The sequence below is a fragment of the Polypterus senegalus genome, chromosome 3 (assembly GCF_016835505.1).
Source record: "Polypterus senegalus isolate Bchr_013 chromosome 3, ASM1683550v1, whole genome shotgun sequence".
In the NCBI taxonomy this organism is placed as follows: Eukaryota; Metazoa; Chordata; class Cladistia; order Polypteriformes; family Polypteridae; genus Polypterus; species Polypterus senegalus.
In genome coordinates this window covers 142680864-142698789 of record NC_053156.1, presented here as the reverse complement: position 1 = coordinate 142698789, position 17926 = coordinate 142680864, and positions in this window count along the sequence as shown.

The following is a 17926-nucleotide window of genomic DNA, read 5'->3' as shown; positions in this document are numbered from 1 at the left end:
ACATATTCTTCTATTCTTAATCATATACATTCTAATAAACAATGTAATTCTTTTAACAATTTTATACTGGCTTCACAAAATTAATTCAATTTGTTGACCACAATAGAATAAAAAAAACCAGCACTGCTTATTTGACCACAACTAACTAAAATACTAACTCATGAAAATACATAAGAACACTACTGAGAAAATCAACAATCCAGATGACATCAGAGTTATTGAACAAGAAGAAATAAGTTGCATATTTTAGTAATACTATCACATGTGTGGCATGAGGTGCCATTTTCTTGCAACAGTATTTTTTGAATATTACAAAATAAAAACAAAAAATAAATTGTTAAGTTAAGTAAATGATACATTTTGCAAACTGCATACTTGACTTGATATACTTTGTTGATACCCAAGCGGGATATTGTCTTTTCGCATGACCTTTGGGGGTGAGAGCACAGGGTTAGCAATTAGCCATTGTACAACATACCTGGAGCAGGATCCCCTCTGGCAGTAATCGGATTTGAACCAGCAAGCTTCCAAATACCAGCATGCATCCTTAGACACAGAGCCACCATTACCCATGCATCTCGTCCTTTATTTGTATAAAAACTATGAGAACTATTTTAGTTTTAAAAGTTTCATATTTCACACAATACAGATAGTGCAGTAATGTCTCTTACATTTGTAATGCACCTTTGTAGTAGAAAAGTACAGGCACATTTTAGCTTGCAGGTCAGACTTTGAAACCACCAAGGTATTTTGACAAGCCTGCAGGATAAGCAAAGCAGCTAAGTTTCATTTCTCAATCCATTTCATAACTGCAAAAATGAATATAAATCTTGGGAACATTTCAGTGTATGTACTGCAAAAATGCATCTATTTATTATTTACTATTATGTAATAAGACCGTAACACTTCTCTCAGTCTTCAAAACACTTACAAAGCACCAGTAAAGTGTTTATTAATATTAATATTAACATTAAAACTAATAATACACTTTATTTACGTGTATATAGCACCTTCCCATGTTCAAGGTTTCTCTGCAATATAACCTGCTAACAAAACTTCACTTTGTAGTGGTCTGAGGAGGCTTAACTAAGAGATATTTCTCTGAGAGATATTTCTCTTCATAATACATATTAAGTGTAAGACCTTTAAATCCTTTGTGTTACAAGCAATTTTACCAACATGTCAATATGCCACACAGCACAGACATGATGAATCAATCTACTGGTGTTTAATGAGTGTTACGAAGACCCAAACAAACTTTTGTGGAGGTCTTGTTATGTAAGAGTAAATGAGTAACACATACATTTGTGCAGCACCTAACTAAAGTGTTACCCACATTTTTTCAGGGATCAAACAGAAGTGGTGAAGGATATGTTCATCTTGTTGTATTAAATGCTTATTTTGCTTGTCCTTTAATTTTCAAGTAATGTTTTTCAGTTTTATTTCCAAAAATATATATATATCTTATTTAGTAATTGTTTTGATTGCTGTTAGGAGGATGCACTCTACCATAAGGCTACTGTGTTGTGAAGCCTGTAGCACGATTTATCTCATATGTGGATTAAGTGTATCAAGTCAAACCTAGTAAAGATGGGAGGCAACAAAAATGTACATTAGGCAGCATTATGGAAGAAGATGATCTGCTGTGGCAACCCCTAATAGGAGCAACCGAAAGAAGAAGAAGAAGAAGCCCTAAATACTCTAAGATGCTTTACCTATCCACCAATGAAAATGATCCTGTGATTGAATACTTTCTTATTAATGAAAATATAAAACAGCTCCAAAGAAGTTATATAAACTATTTAAGATCTTGTATGTTTCAGTCGGTACAAAATGTAAAATCTCCATTGACACACAGCAATCCAATTGAAGCAAGAGATACTTAGAAACTCCGACCTAAACATTTTGCCGTGTGGAAATCACTGCTTATCCAATGAAAAATAAAAATCAGTCGTAAGAGAAGGAATTGCAAACAGTATCTCTCTACACAGACGACATGGACCTTTATATAAGTAACCCACACTTATCACTGTCATGTATGCTGTTGTTGAAGGCATTTTTCTAAATTTTTTATCTGAAATAAGAAATATAAAATTTTCAATGGATATCTCTGTGAGTCACCTGTTTCATAGCAGCTCACATATCCAAATATCAAAATTACACAACGAAGACCGAATCAAACTTAGCTTCACCCGCCTAATGGAATGTGTTAAATAAGACACAATCTGCTGGTCGTGTTTTTATCTCACACTAGCTAGGAGAACCAAACTTATTGAAATGAATCTCCTTCCAGTACTTTCTCAGCTTCCAAACTCTTGTTACCCGCTGGAAAAAAATTTTCAGTTCAAAAGGTAACATGGCTAGCTATTAAATTGGCATTAGAAGAATGAAAGCACTAGCCAGAAAGGGGAATGTACCATTTAATTCTAATTACAGATCACAAAAAATGTTTCAGGTTTTTAAAACTACCTGCTGTGCCTTATGCTAGAGGAAGACGTGAGAATAGTATGTGGCTGGGTTGCATTGTTAGGTCAGGGTTCGAAGTCTATTAATTGGCAGTATGTTGGATTTTTTTCTGCTGTCTGGTATGCCCTTGTATTCCTGGTTTCCTAAGATGAATTTTAGATTTTTGGTTCATTTTTCTGTAACATGAATTAAAAACAGCATGCCATTTCAATAGTTTAGTACAAGTGTCATTAAACTCATATATGGAGGTTTTTGATCCGGATACAAGCAAATCATCCTGGAGGGAACTCAGCCGTGCACAGAACTTAATAGAGGAAGTGACCGCCTATGCATACTTATTAAGATAAATGCAGGAATCACTGAATGTGCTCCACGTAGCAATTTTAAAGCTCATCAACTGGATAACAAGTTTATAAACAAGAAGCAGAAAAGCAAAGACATGGCTTGTGTTCCTGAGAGCTGAAGTCCATTTAACAAGCAAATACTGGGATTCAGATTGGTCATGCTTAAAGAAATATGGCATCATTCTCTTGGACTGCAGTGGTTAAAGTCCTCCACCATGACAAAGACACCTTCTAGATTTGTATTTTCATATATACTAATGACCCCAAATATTTTAGTAAGTGCATTCTGAAATGCCTTCACAATTGGGAAAGAATACACAAATTTAACTTTTAATGGACAGAATTTGTGAACACTAAAATAAAAGGCAATGGAAAACAAAGAAGCACCACATCTGTGTGTCTTTTTTTTTTAGTAAGTCTATCTAGTAACTCTCACTGTATTTTTTTTTGATGGTCAGTGCTGCGAATATTTCAAGACAAACTCAGAAGTAACCAGACAATGGCCTGACCCTTTGATGTTGTCTTTCAGAGTTCTTTATTCCATTCCATAAATTATTTACAGGAAATTGAAATTAATATTTAATGCGTAGTCTATGGAATTTGTACTCAGTTTTGCTTAATTTTCTCTTTCCTTCAACGTTTTGGTTTCAATTAGCAGAGCTGTCATAATTGACTGCGATTGTACAAAACTAGAGCTGCTAGAGAGCTACTTGCAGATAGATCTGGGTGGTTGTGGCAATGTAAAACAGTATTTAAAATGGACATTTTAACACTTAAAGATGTCCCCATTGTATGACTCACTTTATCTATAGCATGTCACAAAAAGCAAAATGAGAGATGAAAAGGTTTGGGGCAGCCACCCGTATATTATATCCTGCCTGCAAAGAGGTAAATGGTCAAGAGTTCTTTATTCATGCGAGTCCAAAACAGAATTAAATTGCTGCCTTAAGATGGCAGCTTTTAAAGACAATTGGAGGAAGTGATGTCATCAGAGGCACCAGGACCGGAAGTGACCAGCGTCATTTTTAGTGCCAGGACTGGAAGTGACATCATCGGTGGTGCCGGAACTGGACGGGAATTCCCGAGAATGGTCTGCGACAATTCGAGAGACAATTAGTGCACCTCACCGCCCCCTGCTCAGGCATGGAATTACTATTATTCAGGCCCTTTAGTTGTCTCCTAATTGGACGTGTGTGACAAGCAAAGAATGAAAATGTGTTGCATCCATGGCACAATTAGAAAATAAAAAGCCCAAATGAGAGACAGTGGTGCCTATAACAGGAAAGACAAATACCTGTTGGAATCCAGTGACAGCAGGTGGACATCAGCAACATTAACGCCATTCCACCTGAAGGCAAGTTCTAAGCATGCTGCCTTTATTGTGTTCAGGGCAGTACCCTTTACTTACATGTCCAAATCCTTTTCTATTGTTAAATGGCATTTTTCAAAATATCCATCATGACATCATCTGTCACCTCAAATATCAACATTTCTGAGTATGTGAAGAGCAAAGATGTTAAAAGTTGCTTCAAGGCCCTCTACAAAGGCACAAAATGTTGACTGAAGCTCTTCTGAAGCTGACGAATGAATATCATCCTACCACCTTCTGGGCAAGTGACTGGAGGGTGTGGTGACGAAGAAATCTCCTCTGGCATTACTTTGCCAAGGATGGCATTTTCATGTAAGTTTTTTTTTTTAAATTACAAAATAACAGTATAAAAAGGTTACGTATGAACCTTAAGAATCATATACACTCCCAGTGACTTATTCATATAGTACCTTTAAAAACTGTGAGAAATGTTTTAATTTACAAAGTTTGAAATTTCATGTAATGCATTCAGCACAGCTCTGAACATCCCTGAATCAAAGCGGTGCATTCACATTCCAAAGCTAGATGTCTGTGCCTCGTATTGGCCTTCATTTGACTGATTTTTATATATCGTCATAGGTGCCCTCTTCTTCTTTTTCTTCTTTCGGCTGCTCCCATTAGGGGTCGCCACAGCGGATAATCTTCTTTCATATCTTTCTGTCCTCTGCATCTTGTTCTGTTACACCCATCACCTGCATGTCCTCTCACATCACATCCATAAACCTTCACTTAGGCCTTCCTCTTGTTCTCTTTCCTGGCAGCTCTATCCTTAGCATCCTTCTCCCAATATACTCAGCATCTCTCCTCTGCACATGTCCAAACCAACGCAATCTCGCTTCTCTGACTTTGTCTCCCAACCGTCCATGGGGTGGAATCCTGCTGGGGCGATGCTACAGAAAAGTCACAATGGTAAAGGTGAGGTGAAAAATTAATGTCAACTGCACTTGATTTACAACCTACAGAGGCTAAAGTCAGATTGCAGTTAAAAGTGGGATTCAGATCTGATATGGCCAAATATCCTGAAACTGTAGAATTAACGAAAATCAGTTCATCAGAAAGATGTGACCTAATAAACAAACATGAGTACCAGCTACACGCTGACTATAAATTGTTTACAGTGGAGGAGGTCTGTGAATTGATCAGCTCTTGATGACCAAAGTGCTTCAAGTGCTTTGAGTGGAATCATCACAGCCAAATGAGTCTGGAAGACTCTCTCAGAAAAATATGCATTTGAGGTGAGACATTGCAGAAAACAATGTAGCGAATGGGTTGTTTTTTCAGGATTTCTTTTTTTTATTTTGTATTTTACATTTCTCTGAAAAAATGGAATCTGTGTCACAGGAGTGAAGTAGTATAATCAGTGACTGACCAGGGTAGCTCTTTGTTTATCCCACCAGCCTGCCAGATGACAGCACCTTTATAATTTTATTAATCAGCCCCACAAACTATAACCATATAAATTATTATTTAGGCCCATGAACTAAACTGCTTGACCCACTATCGTAACAAAATTCAATAAATTATCTCTAAACATTTACCCATGGTTCCTGTTTACCATATCTTCTCTAATATGTTCTAATAATGCAATATCACTATTGTGAATGTGAAGAGTACAGTCATCAAGTCAGCAATTTTTAATATAACGTTTGAGAAATACTTATACGTTGAATTAGTCTACTGCAGGGATCTCAAACTCCATTCCTGGAGGGCCGCAGTGGCTGCAGGGTTTCATTCTAACCCTTTTCTTAATTAGTGACCAATTTTTGATGTTAATTAACTTTGAATTCATTTTAATTGACTTGCTCTTGTGGTGGACTTAAAAGGGTGTCTGTCTGTCTGTGGTCAGGCTGCCAACAGAATTATTTTTATGGGTCCCCGCCTTGAAACAGGTGGAGAATCCCACCTTTGTCGCCATTGTGAAAACCATCCCGGCCACAGACAGACAGACACCGTTTTAAGTTTTAAGATTTATTTACGCTATGTACCAAGTTCACCACAGTCCCACACAGCACACAGTGCTCCAGCACCAATCACCCTCCTTTCTGGCCTCACAATCGTCCTCTTCGGGCTGCCTTCTCTTCACACTCTGAAGGCTTGGCTTCCTCTACCTGATGCCAGCTCCCTATGCGCGCGTGCGTGACACTGCACACACACTTAAATTATTTGTATATGCATTACAAAGCGAATCTACAAAGAAATGGCTTTCATTTTCAACAAAATTGCAACGGTATGGTTGCCCAATTTTTCCTTGGCCCAAAATTCAGGAACAGCTTACTATTTTCCAAGCAACTAGATAGACACCCGGTTAGAGTGGGTCTGACTTTTATTTAATCAAACCTGAAGCATAAAATGTATGCTATGCATTTTGTGTAGTAGGGCTCAACCTAATTTACTACTGAGAAGATACTGATGTGCTTCACTGCACTTTTAATTTGTCAATGTGGTGACACCAAATTTAAGGTGGAAGACAAAGTAATTAAAGATATCCCTTTGGTAACATACTGCCATTTCTGTACTCCATCCTCCCACCGGACTTTAGAATATCAGACCATGCAACATCAATAAACTTGTAATTTAATCCTCCCCATCCCTTCTCCAGGCTGTCCTAACAAACTAAAGAACGGAAATCTGAGGTTGCACATATGTGGCTAGTGTTTAATATTCTCTTTCCAAGATATTGCTCTCTGTTTCTTATTATTTTAATTTAGGAGCATTAAGAAGTCAAGCAAATGACACATTTTATTTGCTAACTAAAAAGATTACAATATGCAAGCTTCCAAGGCAGCTCAGGCCCCCTCTTCAGGCAAGATGCAATATACAGTATTTAGGATATTTATGATATTTAGAGGTGCATCATTAAGCCACAGGAAATCCTATTTCATATTAACAACATTTATTGTAAGAGAAACAGTTTTATTTTAGGGTTGTGGTTATTTGTAATCTTTTCTATGTTGCATTCGTTTTGTACCTTAAATTTAACATTCTCAGAATACTGACAAACCTTGACATGCTGTTTTTATGTAGGCTTTCGTCTGTGTGAGTAGATCTAAGCATGGGAGCAGATTAAGAGTAATTAAATAGTAAAATGTTTAAATGTTTTGAATGCAGGGGTCCTCAAATCCTGTTCTGAAGGGCCACACCAACTGAGGGTGTTTCAACCCAGCTTCTCTTTTAGAGGCCAATTATTGTTACTACAGCAGTTGTCATTAAAGTGACATTTTTGAACTTCATTTTCATTAATGGACTTGTGTATATTCCCATCCCTGAACTGCTTCTTCTTGTCTTAAACAGCTCCATTCACTTTTTTAATTGCTTCTTGTTTTTGTAACCGGCAGCACAGTGGCGCAGTGATAGCGCTGCTGCCTCACATTAAGGAGACCTGGGTTCGCTTCCCTGCGTGGAGTTTGTTCTAAACCCGTGCCTGTGTGGGTTTCCTCCTACAGTCCAAAGACATGCAGGTTAGGTGCATTGGTGATCCTCAATTGTTCCTAGTGTGTGCGCACCCTGCCCAGGGGATTTGTTCCTGCCCTGTGTTGGCTGGGTTTGGCTCCAGCAGACCCCTGTGTTAGGATATTGCAGGTTTTATAATGACTGACTGACTGACTGTTTTCGTAACCAGTTGCTGTTATACTGAAGAATGAAAACAATTATTTTTCACAACTGGGGGATAGAGATTACTTAAAAATAAGTGGCAAATATAAAAGAGAAGAGGGCTGATATTAAAGTCAAGTTTGCCAAACAGAACAAAGCCCAATATGTTAACTTAAAGAAGAGCCGTATAAGCCATGTTTATAATCCACCCTAAGTTTTGGTAACACTTTATTTTAGGTCCTGTAAAAATGCATCATTTATGTAACAAGACTTTAACAAAGGCTTCTTTAGGTCTTCATAATTCTTACAAGGCATCAGTAAAATGTTTATTCATCTCTACAGTATGACCTACTAACAAAGCCTCACTTTGGGGTGGTCTGAGGAGGCTTAACTGAGACACATTTGTCTTGATATTACATATTTGGTATAACACCAGTGAATCCTTCATATTAACAGGTCATTTTACCAGAATGTCAATGTGTCACACTGCACAGAGATAATTAACCAATCTACTGATGTTTTACAAGTGTTATGAAGACCCAAAGAAGTCTTTGTCAAGGTCTTGTTATGAACAGAATGTACCCAGAATCTTGGACAACCAGAAAGTGTGTGACAGTCACTTTCATCACATCACATGTCACCTGTCCTAGGCTGGCAATCAACTAGCAATGGTGTGCAAAACACAAACAAAATGGTTGAGCCAATGGGAAAGAGAAGTGCTGGTAGGTCAATACATAAAATGACTGTAAACCTCTATGAACATTTCACAGTCTATAGAATAATAATGGAAATGGATTCCTCACCAATTGAAACTCCCTTTGGGTAAAAATACAAATATATAATAAGTTCAGCAGTATCTCACAAGAATTAAAAAAAAAAGCATAAAAGCTCAACAGTTGCAAATGACTAATGAGATTCAAATGACAAAGAAGTCAGCAGCCCACCATATACAGTACATACAGTAAGCTCTATTCAAACTTGTGTGTGTTTATTTTAATAAAATGGTTTGGAAAGAAGTAAAAGAGAAAAAATGAATGGTGGTTTGGTAAAGTAAAATCTACAACATAAAAATGATCTTACATGGTACAATGAAAGTCATAGAGCTAAAGAAGAAGATGGCTTCTAATTAAGTAAATGGAATGGAAAAAAAAATCTGCAACCATTGTAACCCTCCGGAATCAAACTTGAGGACTCTGGTTATAAGTGTTAGAACTAATATATGATTTTTAGAATATGGAGAGCGTTTCAAAAATGAAAAGAAACTTACAGAGTCAATCACAGATAGACGCCCCATGCTAAGGGTGATAGCTTCTGCACCACCTTAAAGTCACCCAGCATGACGTCAAATCAGATAAGCACTGGCACTCTTAGCTGAGAATGATGAGAAATATCTGAGAGCGCTATAAATCAATACTTAAACTAATTCAAGTTTTATTGTCTAAAGTATATACCATTGCCTAGACATTTTTTTCTGGTTATTTGTAGTTCTTCATTAAAAATCATTTCAGCTCCAGCTTCTCGGCCTACAGAGCGTAATGCACAAATGCACACATACTTGGTTAGTATTCAATATAAATTAATAAAACATTTCGAAGTGTCAATACATGAAGTTAAAATAGTGTCCTGATTTGGTTCTCAAGCTAGACAAGGGTGGATATCATTTTAAAGCAGAATCTTAAACATGGTATGAACACGGATATGAAAAAATGAATCATTGCTGTCAATCCTTGTATTGTTAAAGTAATACGGTTTTCAAATAAATGTATGTTGTACAGTTTCTTCAACAGAGAATGAAGAGAATTCTTTAACAGTTCCCAAAAAAATCTTCATTTAGTTTGTGCAATAATTAATTCATTGATCTTAATTAGAAACAGATTACATTACATACAGTCAAGACAAATTTAACAAATCAAAGCAAATTTCTAAAATTACTTTAATATTTTCTTTCAGCAAAATTAACCACCACAGCTAAATTTCAAACTGGCCTGGTCCAAGATGCAGTTGATGATTTTTATACAATACCTTATGATCTCCCCACAGCCTGTTAGATCTGCAAATCTTCAGAAACGTACAAACCAGGAGCTGCCTTAATCCTTCTGCTCCATTTAGAATATCTGAATTCCCAAAAAAAAAAAAAAGAAAAAGCAAAGAAGAAAAACTGTCTTGTCTCCCCTCTATTCAAAAACAAACCTACTGCAAAAACAATTAAGTACACACTTTCTTTATCTTTTTTAGAAGTACATTTTTTTTATTTGGAATGAATCCATTCTTCACAGAACAAACCCTGCAGCTTTCTCCTCATCAATATTCTGCTGAGTGATTCAAACTAATATCAGAGAATTAATAGCACACCAATCTGTGTAAAGTTCATTCAAACGTCTCTCAAAAGACCTCCATAGTAGACATTTAGCAGGCAGCTCATCATGCTTCACTCTTGGGAACACTTCATTTCATAATCCTTCTGTACAAAATTATCGTCCAAGAGAAAAAAAAAGAAAAAAAAAATATCAATCAAAGATAAGTCCTGGGAAATCTGGAAAATATGTATTATATCTTTAATAAATGAGCAAAAACAGTTTGGGTTTGGGGTCAGTCTATTGTGGCAATACTGGACACAAGAAACAAGACAAACGCCATTCCATCACAGGGACTACAGCCACACTCATACAGGGACAATTTGGAATTCCCAAGTCAAACAAGCCAGTATGTCTTTACAGAAAATTGGAAGACCTGCAGAAAGACCCATGCAGATACAAGAAGAACATGGAAGCTCCAGACCATATGCAGGATTCAAACTGAGGCTGTTGAATTCATGAGTCAGCACCTATGTGTCAGCCTTTAATAATCTTTGGAAACAGAAGTACATTTGAAATGGTCAGTCAGTAATAAGAGGCAAGTAGAGAACAAGCAGATAAAATCATAAAGGCAACTCATTAGCACATGACTGGACATGGCATCATAGCTGATTCAGAGGTACCTCCTCCAGAAAGACTACAACCTGCATCAATATTTGACTCAAGCATTTGGCAGAAGAATAATAATTGTCATGGAATAAATCTCAGCTCAGTTTACTGAATCAAAGCTAAGCTCAGTATGACATGACTTTTTACTTGACCCTAAATGAATGAATTCCTCCCTCTATTGACTTCTAAAACATACACATTTCATAAAGGTGACTCGTCATCTAATGGTGGGGTTTAGTTCTGTTGGCTGGTTTGAGGGCAGTGAGTTCTGTCGCATCATTGTTGCTGTTTGACAATTTTAAGTGCAGGGTTTACTGAGTGTCCCTATTCCAAATGCCCTGCCTTCCATGCTTCTTGGAGCAGTCAGCTCCTATGTGGTAGTATCAGATGTATGGTGGGAACACTGGTGGGACGCTCACACCTACACACACATTTACACACACAAAACATATAGATCTATAGGGTCATTATTGTCACTTGTAGAGAGTACACATGTGCTAATCAGCATGCAACCTTTTGCTAGTTTTCAGCTCTACAATTAATGAGTACAACAAAGTTACCCCAAAACTTTTTTTTTTTAAACTTTTATTGAATTTATTAAAAGCATGTAACATTCCAGGCGGCATGGTGGCACAGTGGTAGAGCTGCTGCCTCGCAGTTAGGAGACCCGGGTTTGCTTCCCGGGTCCACCCTGCGTGGAGTTTGCATGTTCTTCCCGTGTCTGTGTGGGTTGCTCCAGTTACCTCCCACAGTCCAAAGACATGCAGGAAGCCACTGTGCTTTTTCAGTGCTATAGGAATTTTTGCAGTCTTCTTCAGATCTGTGCTTCAGCACAATCCTGTCAATAAGCTCTACAGACAATTCCTTCAACCTCATGCCATGGTTTTTGCTCCGATACACATTGTCTGATGTGAGACCTTCTAGAGACAGGTGTTTGCCTTTCCTAACCATGTCCAACCAATTGAACTAACCACAGGTGGACTCCAAACAAGGCATAGAAACATCTCAAAGGAGATCGATAAAATGGGGTGCACCAGAGCCAGATTCTAAGTGCTTTACCAAAGGGTCTGAATACTTGTGGCAATATGATATATATTTTTTTTTATTTTGAATAAATTTGCAAAACTTTCTAAAATCCTTAGAAATCCTGGAGTATTAAGTGCTTCTTATAGTGATGAATTTGAATGATTTTAGTACCAGGCTGCAATATAGCAAATGTGGAATAAGTGATTGGGTACAGTATTTTTTTTCTGCATCCAAAATATATCTGATCTCACAACTTAATAGTTCTGCATTGCCTTTATTAACAAATAGGAAAAACATGTATATAGAATTGTTAGTCAGTGTAATATGCAAAGCTTTGAGATTCTGGAGGAAAGTGAACTGTCAGAAGAAAGGCTTTCTGAACACAGGCAGAACATGCAAAGTCCACACAACAGGCAGCCATGCTGGTAATGAAACCACAGCCACTAAAGCCATGATGTTGCTGTGTTAGCTGCTGCACCACCATGCCTTTCTCTGCTGTATAGGTTTTGCATTATTATCCACGCAGTGTAGTGTGTCATAAAGGTTGTGAATATACCTATAGAAAAATGAATGTACCGTTACATTTGAAGCAATCTGACTGTACTCATCTTGTAAGAAGATATATCACTGGGAAAAGTGGATTCTGTTCAATGTAAAAAATGCTATATAAAACAGATTTTTTCTCCTGACTGAAAGCAGGTTAGCATTGATCGCTAAAGATAGTAAGCATCACAGAAATGAAGAATCTGATGATTGTTGCACTATTCATAACCGTGGCTTTCATTTTTACCATTTTCTGGCTTATTTCTATTAAATTATTGGGAAAAGGACAAATATGTCTGTTGTTATGTATCCATTTATCATTGTATTCCTGCAGTCACAAAGGAAGAACAGTGAAAGGGAAGTCATATTTATTTACCAATGTCATTTTGAAGCCCTGCTAACCTACACAATGGCTGCCAATATGTCCAGTATGTCCGACCAAACCCAGGCAATGGAACAGAGTGTAATAAGAGTACAAGTTTAATATGTCACTGTACTCTGTGCAAATATATCTTATAAATCTGCTTTTTTCATCTCACATGCACAGTTGACACAGAGCACAGGGGTTCACATATATAGGGTGGTCCAGATATAATTATGTAATTTTCATTATGCTATAACTTATTAAGTTTATTACATAGAAAAGCACCTGAAAAATCCCAGACCATCGAGAAGTGTGCAAACTGACAACATGAAGAATCGTCTTCGCACCGAACTGGAATCGTCCCCGCATAAATCAAAGTCATCCAGACAATCTGAATCTGCATAATTAGATCTGGACCACCCTGTATTCTAGAATTGCTAGGCAAGCATTATAAGACAGATAGACACAACTTGGAAATGGGCAGTCAGACTGAGAACAGTTGTATACTACTTTTTGTCTGTCAGAGTCTCATGAAATTGTATCCTCTTCGCCTTGTTTGGAATTGTATTATTCACCTAAGTGGGGGCCTGCACTGGAAGAAACAGTATAAAGCCTTGGAAAGCAGTCAAGCACCTTTGAAGCCAACGGACAGATGGGAGATAACATCATCTGATCCTGATAATCCTTCCACTGCAGCGAAAATGGCAGGCTCTACACATCGGGCCCCAACTCCCAAACTGGGTTTTGCAATTGGCTTCCTTCGTCTGTTATGCAGCGTAAGCCATCGTTAAAAAGCTAAGTTATTTCTCCTATGTGATTTCTTACTGCCATATCACTAAGGGAGAACAGTGTATCTATATCTGTATTATATCTATATACTGTAGATTCGGGTTATGTAACACGCCGCAATTAAAAATGAACTCATTCCCAGGGAGCTAACGCCCCCTGCTGGATACATGGAGACACAGGTACATGCAGAAAATATTCAGAGCCCCTTCACTTTTTACACCTTTTTCTTATGTTGCAGCCTTGTGCTCAAATCATTTAAACTAATTTTTTCCCTCATCAAGAAACACTCAAAACCCCAGAATGACAAAACGAAAACAGGATTTTAGAATTTTTTGCAAATTTATTTAAAATAAAAAACTGAAATATCACATTAACACAAGTATTCAGACCCTTTACTTTAAAGTTGAAGCCCCTTTGGAAGTGATTACAGCCTGGGGTCTTCATGGATATGACACAACAAGCTTTGCACACCTAGATATGAGGATTTTCTGCCATTCTTCTATGCAGATGCTCTCAAGCTTTGTCATGTTGGATTGAGTCACAAGTCCGTCTTAACGTATATGCACAATGGGCACTGGCCGGGTGGGGCCCATGATGTTTCTGATGCTTATGTATGTTTCTGTTTTGCTGTTGAAACAGTTGCCCCAACATGCTACTTTGCCTGGGGGGCCTATGATGCTGTTAAGAAGGCCCTGGATTGATCCGCTCAGCTAGCTCCACTCCTATTAGCAACATTTACAGAAGCCAGAGATAACCAATCTCTTCCTCAAACCTTTCGCCAAGCACTAATCACAGTTTTTCCAAAACAAAATAAGGACTTATTACAATGTGCATCATACAGACCAAATTTCACTTCTGAATAACGACGTTAAAATACTCTCTAAAATCATAGCTAGAAGGATGGAGAAAGTGCTCCCCTCAGTAATATCACAAGACCAAACTGGATTTATTAGGGGCCGACACTTATCTTCAAATCTTCGACGCCTGTTTAATGTAATATACTCACCAACTAAATCAAACACCCCAGAAATATTATTATCATTGGATGCAGAAAAAGCATTCGACATGATTGAATGGAAATACCTTTTTACTACATTGGAGAAGTTTGGGTTTGGCCCGAACATTTGTGCATGGATTAAATTACTGTATACTAACCCAGAAGCTTCAGTTTGCATCAACAACATTTGCTCAGACTACTTTAAACTAGAACGTGGCACTAGACAAGGATGCCCCTTGTCACCACTGCTGTTTGCGATTGCCATTGAACCACTGGCAATACATTGTCGAAATACTGATCAGATAAAAGGGATTAGCAGAGAAGGACTGGAACAGAAAATTTCATTATATGCAGATGATGTACTGTATAAAAAGCAAAAAAGCATTTTAAGATGGAGAAGCTTCTATCTGTGGCACCTCTGCAAGAGAACCACCTCTTTCAACCTTCGCAAACATATGCAGTTTTTAATATCTGGAAAAAATTAGGAATTAACTTGCTTAGAGATCTTTATATAGACAACGTCCTTGCATCCTATGAACAATTACATTCCAAATTTAACATTCCAGCTACACATTTCTTTCACTATCTTCAAATCAGGAACTTTGTTAAATAGAACCTTCCAGATTTTCCTCATCTTGCACCCACATCCATGCTGGAAAAAATATTGCTCAATCTCAAGAACTTAGACTCCATCTCTACAATATATAAAACCATTTTACAATCCCTCCCTTTCAAAGATCCAAGAGGACACTGGGAAAAAGATCTCTCAATTAATATATCAGAAAAGGAGTGGAAAGTAGCAATGCAGAGAATTCACTCGAGCTCCATATGCGCAAAGCATACAATTATACAACTCAAAATTATATATCGAGCACATCTGTCTCGACTAAAACTCTCCAAAATGTTTCCAGGGCATGATCCAACCTGCGAACGTTGCAACCAAGCCCCAGCCTCACTGGGTCACATGTTCTGGGCCTGCACCAAATTAACATCATTCTGGACAAAAATTTTTAATTACCTCTCAGACAGCCTTGGACTCACAATCCCTCCTAACCCATTAACAGCTGTGTTTGGGGTTCTTCCAGAGGGGCTTAAAGTGGAGAAAGACAAAGAAATTGTGATTGCATTCACTACACTGTTGGCACGCAGACTTATTCTGATAAACTGAAAGAACCCAAACTCTCCTCTTTTAAGTCAGTGGGAAACTGATGTGTTATATTATTTGAAATTGGAAAAAATCAAATACTCAGTTAGAGGATCTGTGCAGACTTTTTAAAAACATGGCAGGATCTAATCAGTAATATTTTAAAATAATCTCATAAAGCACAGAGAATTTATTAATTTAGGTATGTTTACAGGTCTTAAATTTCATACCGTTTGGCTCGCTCTCTCTCTCAGGGGTAGGGATAGATTTGTTCTTAACTCAATTTTTCTTTTTGTAAAAAGTTGATTGATTTGTATGGATTGCAATAAAATTAATAAAAAGGAAGAAAAAGAAGGCCCTGGATTGAGATCGTCAGTACAGAGCTGTTTTCAAGTCTTTCTAGAGATGTTCAGTTGAGTTCAAGTCTGGGCTCTAAGTGGTCCACTCAAGAACACTCCCAGATTTAACCCTAAAACACTCATATGTTGTCTTTACTTTGTGCTTAGGAACTTCATCTGGTTGGAAGATGAACCTTCAGCCTCAGTCTAAGGTCCAAAGTATTTTGGAGTGGATTTTCAATAAGAATATCTTAGGACTTTACTCCATTCAGTTTTAACTCAGCCCTGTCTTCCAGTTTCTGTCACAGAGAAACAGCCCCACACCATGATGCTGCCACCACCATGTTTCATCACTGAAATGGTATTTGCACAGGTGATGAGCAGTGCCTGGTTTCCTCCAGTCATGATGCTTAGAATTGAAGTTAAACAATTCAGTTTTAGTTCCTCATAGTCTGACAGTTCTTTACATACCTTTTTGTAAACTCCAAGTCAGCCTTCATGAGTCATTTGGTCAGTCTGCCATAAAGCCAAGATCAATGGAGTATTATAGTGAGACATGTCATTCTGAAAGAGTCTCCTTTCTCCACACAGATTCTGTAGGGCTCAGTCAGAATTGCTCACTGGGTTCTTGGTCTCCTCTCTTACCAAGTCCTTCTCCCCGAGTTGCTCAGTTTCACTGAATGGCCAGCTCCAGGAGGAGTCACAGTTGTTCCAGATTTATTCCATTTAAAAATTCTGGAGGTCTGTAACTTCAGTGCCTCAGAGATTTTTTTGTAGCCGTCTCCAGGTCTGTGCTTCAATGCAATCCTCTCTCTAAACTCTGTAGGCAATTCCTTTGACCTCATGGCTTGGTCTTTGCTCTGATACACCTTGTCAACTGTGGGACCTCACATAGATAGGTTTGTGCCATTGTTAATTGTGTCCAGTCAGTTACATTGACCACAGACGAACTCCAAACAGTGTAAAAACACCTTAGCAATGAGCCAAAATTCATGTGTCATAGAAAAGGGTGTGAATACTTGTGTCAATTTTAGTTTTAAATTTTTAATAAACTTGTAAAAATTCCTAAAATTTTGTTTTTGCTATTCCATTCTGGCATATTAAGTGTTAATTTATGAGGAAAAAAGGCAGTATTATAACAAAGTTTTTAAAAATGGAATATTTTCTTGAAGACACTGCATGGTAGTGTTTCACTCACTCATCATGGTCATCACCGTCATGATGTTCATCGGCCACGGGCCTTGCTGCTTTCAAGGCTCTGAATGTATGAAAAGTGGCAGTTTTAATGACAACAGCTCTGCTGTTCTCAGTCACTGTTCTTGGCATTGCATGTAATTAATTAATTTATTTTTAAAATTTGAACACGAAGTGAGGACCTGCATTCAAACAAGGGCTATTTGTCATTTGAGACTCTTTTCTTTCAGCACGCCATGTCCCTAGCCTCTCTGTTCTGCATTCTACCTCTACCTGACTTTAATTTTGCATCCATCAGGTTAGCTGCAGCTTTTAAGTGGTTAGGGACGCAGATCCCTTTACAACTTAATTATGCTGGTTGGAAATTAAAATTTTTGTTCTTTGCAAACACTTTGCCTGTCATGAGAATAGGAAAAGAAGCTTGTGCTTTTTCTGTTTGATCCCCCCACCCCCCACCACAGTTTTTATTTTGTATTCTTACTGCCTGTGTCACGATTTCTCTCACACACCGAGTTCTGTTTTTCCCGCCCACCCGTCACCAGTGCCAAAAGCTGATCTGTTTTCCCAATCCACAATCTCACTATCACTGTATAGTTCAAGAAGGGCAGCTGTAAGCCTGTCTGGTCGGCACTGTGCATGAAGCTCACTCTGAAAGCAGACACGAGTGGCTCTCGAAAAACATTTTTCATTTTGGCTAACTCTATGAATCTCTATGCTTCATGTTTATTTTATTCTTTTATTTATTTATGGATTTATTTATTATTTACTTCAAAGCAGTCTTTTTTTAATAATGCACCT